Source organism: Gavialis gangeticus, unplaced genomic scaffold (assembly GCF_001723915.1).
Source record: "Gavialis gangeticus isolate Ggan-Ray unplaced genomic scaffold, GavGan_comp1, whole genome shotgun sequence".
NCBI classification, from domain to species: Eukaryota; Metazoa; Chordata; order Crocodylia; family Gavialidae; genus Gavialis; species Gavialis gangeticus.
The window spans coordinates 181,622,186-181,627,110 of record NW_017729032.1 but is presented as its reverse complement, the minus strand read 5'-3'; the positions used below and the strand labels follow the sequence as shown (position 1 = coordinate 181,627,110).

Genomic DNA, 4,925 nt, shown 5'->3' with positions numbered 1-4,925 from the left:
CAGCCATTAAAAGCAATTTTCCATACCAAGAAAGTCATCAACCTCTTACCAACCGCTAAAACAAAGACAGTTAAAATAAATCCCAATGTGCTAGATAGCACTTTCACATCCCCAGTTTACACATACCCACACAAACACACTCTTCAGAAACAGCAGGGCCACGTATGCATCTTCCTCTTCACCCTGCCAATCCCCTTTTTGTGAACCTGTTGGGTAGTGAAATATGCCAGCTGGAATCTGTTCTCTGATGGTTCACAAGAACGAAGCAACTAATAAACGCAGGGGACTCACAGCAAGTACACAAACATGCCTGCAAATATAAAAACAGGGCTGTCATTCCTGACAGCAGAACTTTTTAAAACAGGCAATAATTAAAAAAAATAGGTGCAATCAATCCTTTTATATTTATGATTTCAGGCACTTCAAAACTATTTTTGTATCACGGCTGACAAAAAGATATTACTATATTACACTGTGTTAATTCAAGATCCTTTGCTGGGAACTCAGACATGCAATGAAACCCCCATATTGAGACTCAAGCCACAGAGGCCCCAGTTCTGCAAATAGCCCCTCAGGGCCCTGCCACACATTCAAATTAAAGCTAGACAGAAACCAGCTATGGCATTGTCACACATTTTCAAGCACTAACTTTGTAGCTGGTTGGCTCTTTTTATAACTAGATGGACATTTCTGTGGCATAATACTTACTTGGCATTTGTGGCCTGTCTTACTTTGAACGTGTGGCCAGTCTAAATTGATTGCATGGTTCACCAGTGAATTGTGTGATATATGTACCAAGTGGCAGGGGTCTCACGCTTAACTTTACACACAGGGTTACACTTCTCAGCAGTAAACAGTTGCGTGTTCAGACCCCTGGTACTTGCACACAGCATCTTGGCTTTGTTCACATTGGAGAACTGAGCTATGCTATTACTTCAAAAACGTGATTGTTGGGCTGAAGGTTTTAGTCTTCTGGAGCCTGGCAAAGAATCCTGTTCTCAAAATCCTGTTCTCCCCAGAGCACAACCTAATTATTATATTACTATGTTATAACAAGGCAGCATGACCAGCTCATCTCCAGCTCCCTTCCCCCGCAAAAAGGTGGTGGGGGGGGGAAGGTCATCAGGGTTTACCACGGTTTCCTTAATCTGTGTGGACGCCGCTGAGGCAGTGCCGGACCCAAGCGAGCTCAAGAGCAGGGGAGTATCTCTCTCTCTCTCTCTCTCTCTCTCTCTCTCTCTCTCTCTCTCTCTCTCTCTCTCTCTCTCTCTCTCTCTCTCTCTCTCTCTCTCTCTCTCTCTCTCTCTCTCTCTCTCTCTCTCTCTCTCTCTCTCTCTCTCTCTCTCTCTCTCTCTCTCTCTCTCTCTCTCTCTCTCTCTCTCTCTCTCTCTCTCTCTCTCTCTCTCTCTCTCTCTCTCTCTCTCTCTCTCTCTCTCTCTCTCTCTCTCTCTCTCTCTCTCTCTCTCTCTCTCTCTCTCTCTCTCTCTCTCTCTCTCTCTCTCTCTCTCTCTCTCTCTCTCTCTCTCTCTCTCTCTCTCTCTCTCTCTCTCTCTCTCTCTCTCTCTCTCTCTCTCTCTCTCTCTCTCTCTCTCTCTCTCTCTCTCTCTCTCTCTCTCTCTCTCTCTCTCTCTCTCTCTCTCTCTCTCTCTCTCTCTCTCTCTCTCACACACACACACACGAGCAGGGAAATCTCACGCACGCACGCACGCACGCACGTACCCGCGCGCGTCCGGCCCACCAGGCGGAGCCACGAGACACGGTTCGGCAGCGCGGCTCGGCGCGCCTCGGCGCGGGGCGGGGAATCTCCTCACAAGGGCGGCGCGGCGCAGGCAGGCTGCCGCGGCGGTTCCATAGTGTAGTGGTTATCACGTCTGCTTTACACGCAGAAGGTCCTGGGTTCGAGCCCCAGTGGAACCAAGTGCCTCCAGCTCTTTTTGGTTTCTTTTTTGGGCTCGTGCTGCGGATCATTCTCCTCAGCATTTTTACCCGCGCGTTTGCAGCACATTGGCAGGGCGGTGGGCAGGCGTGATTTGCCCGCCCCCGCCCCCCCGCATGAGAGACGGAAAAACCCCACAGGGAGGCAAGGCAGCCTGACCTGGGGTCCTCCCAGCAGGCGTGAAATGTGAACTGAGACTCTTAGAAGCTCAAAAGGACAGTTGATGAAAAACCCCCTCGTTGTACACTGAAAGAAAAATACAAATAAGCCTTCTTATTTACTTTATGTTGCAATGCTCACTCCAGTGAGTGAGTGCATGAGGACTGGGCCCTCCAAGTTGAAGCCTGTCTTTATTTTGAGGCAACTGTCATAAGAAAATGCTGACAGCAAACTGATTTGGCTGATCTGACTTGAGACACTAAAAATTTCCCTTAAACAAACAAGCAAACAAAAAACCCCCAACAACAAAAAAATACCAAAAACTCAAAATGTTTGTAACAGGATTAAAATAGTTTAACTGATAACATGTGTTTTGGTCTGTCAAGTGAACTGTGCAGTGGTCACTTGGGGTTGGTAGAGGTACAGCTATTTATGTATGTAGAAATAAATATTTCTGCAAATATATATATAGATATATATCTATAGATAAATATATAGATATAGATAGATATATAGCTATATATACGTATGTATATATATATATGTAGATATGTGTGTATATCTATCTGTAGATACACACACACATATCTACATACATACATACACATGTACACATACGTCAGACAGCTAGCTAGATAGTAAACTAAAAAATCAGTTAAGATTCCCTGCAACTGACTTGCGTTTTGCATATGCTGCATCCATGAACTGCCTCAAAAATGCTCATGAATTTTGAACACTTTTACCCTTATTGATCATACATTGTACCAGGGTTGAAATTATTGTACAAATACAATCATTATCCTACGCCTGGCAACACTGGGTCCTTCCACCCTCACCATGCAGGGGCTCCTTCCTCTGCTGTAGGGAACAGGCTGGGGCAGGGCACCAGGAGGTTGGACCCAGAATCGAAGGACCCAGCTCCTGTGCACAGGCCCTCAGAAGAGCACCACTTTCTGCAGACCCATGACCTCCAAATGGGAGGCAGAGCTCTTGAGTGCAGCCCCCAGGCCCCTGCCCCACGTATTACACAACTTACTGGTGAATCGTGCAGAAAATTCAGACCAGTCACAGGTGCAACGTAATAGTCACGCAATTACCTGGTGATTTGCACAATAAATTTAGACCAGCCACAAATGCAAAGTAATAGTCGTGCAATTAACTGGTGACTCATGCAATAAATTTAAACCAGCCACAAATGCAAAGTAGTAGTCACACAATTAGCTGGTGAATCACGAAATAATTTGAGACCAGCCACACTGCACAGTAAGGCTGGCCCCGAGTGCAAAGTAATGGCCACAGAATTAACTGGTGGATCGCACTATAAGTTTAGACCAGCCACAAATGCAAAACAGTGGTGACACAATTAACTGGTGAATTGCGCAATAAATTGAGACCGGCCACATGTGCGAAGTGAGACTGCTCACAAGTGCCAAGGAATGGCCACATAAGTATCTGGTGAATCGCGCAATAAATTGAGACCAGCCGCACTGCAAAGTAAGGCCAGGCACAAGTAGAAAGTAATGATCACAGAATTAAGTGGTGAATCATGCAATCAATTTAGACCAGCCATGAATGCAAAGTAATGGTGACACACTTAAGGGCAAATCATGTAATAAATTGAGATCAGTCATATATGCAAAGTAAGACCAGCCATGAATGCAATGTAATTATCACACAATTAACTGATGAATCTCTCAATAAATGTAGACTGTCCATGAATGCAAAATATTGGTCATTAAATTAACTGTCGTATCATGCAATAAATTTGCACGAGCCACATGTACAAAGTGAGACTGGTCACAAACGCAAAGTACTGGTCACACAATTAACTAGTGAATCACACAATAAATTGAGACCAGCAAGGAATGCAAAGTAATGGTTGCACAATTAAGTAGGGAATCATGCAATACATTGAGACCAGCCACACATGCAAAGTAAGACTTGTCACAAGTGCAAAGTAATTATCACACATTTAACTGGTAAATTGCATAATAAATTTAGACCCACCACACAGCACCATACAAATGGTTGTCCAGCTAGAAAAAGAGCCAGCCAGCTACAAAGTTAGCATTTGTAAATGTGTAACAACTCAGCACTGGAGAACATATTGGATGGAACTATCTTGCACTGGAAAATGCACCACTGACTTTTTCTTCCCTGGAGAAAATATCAGAGGGATATTTGTGTCTACAGGCCCGGCATAAGAGGAGGAGGATTTTAGGTCTGCTTCTGCTCAGTTTGTACCACATGGAGACATTTATGCCTTGGCAAAGTGATTACAAAACATTTTGATACGGTAGCACTTTGTTTCAGAGGAGTGAATATCTTTCCCAGGCATAAGGCAGAAGGGAATCAAGGCTTGTGTGTTTGAGTACAAGTGGTTTTTTTAGACTCAAGGCACCCTTCACTACAGAAAAACAATAGAGCAGTTTTGTTGCAAAGAGCTCAGAAAGACCACAACAGGTCAGAATGTTTTTAATACTATGGATTCCTCTTTGAAGTCTCTGGGTTGGTCTCAGGAATCATGTTCACACACCTAAAAGAGTCAACTTTGTGTCTCACCTTGTGGCACACATGACACCCCAGGGTGCTGCGGCCTCCTGGGTGAGAATTACTGGGCATGTCTACATGTGCCCCTGACTGCACAGTTGGCACTTTAGCAAATACTAAATGACTGCGCAGTCTCAGGGGCGTGCGGGTTGTTTTCAACCCTACTGCGCCATAGCAATGAGCTACTGTGCAGTAGCGGCTGCATCACAGTTAGTGTCCACCAATGCTGCATCACTATAGCTCATCACCATGGTGGCATAGCATCTCGTGTAGATGTGCC

General features: G+C 44.9%; 1 protein-coding gene and 1 non-coding gene across 4 annotated transcripts in view; one reads left to right on the top strand and one right to left on the bottom strand.

The window, feature by feature from the left end:
• Window positions 1–306, bottom strand: part of PPEF1 (protein phosphatase with EF-hand domain 1) — a 96,828-nt gene extending 96,522 nt beyond the window's left edge. For all 3 annotated transcript variants that reach the window (XM_019525461.1, XM_019525464.1, XM_019525463.1), the window contains exon 1: window positions 127–306. The gene's annotated coding sequence lies outside the window, so the exon portion shown is untranslated. The remainder of the gene's footprint in view (window positions 1–126) is intronic.
• Window positions 307–1,844: 1,538 nt separating this feature from the next.
• On the top strand, window positions 1,845–1,917 carry TRNAV-UAC. The gene has a single exon. It is a non-coding gene; the product is annotated as a tRNA-Val (tRNA).
• Window positions 1,918–4,925: the final 3,008 nt, after the last annotated feature.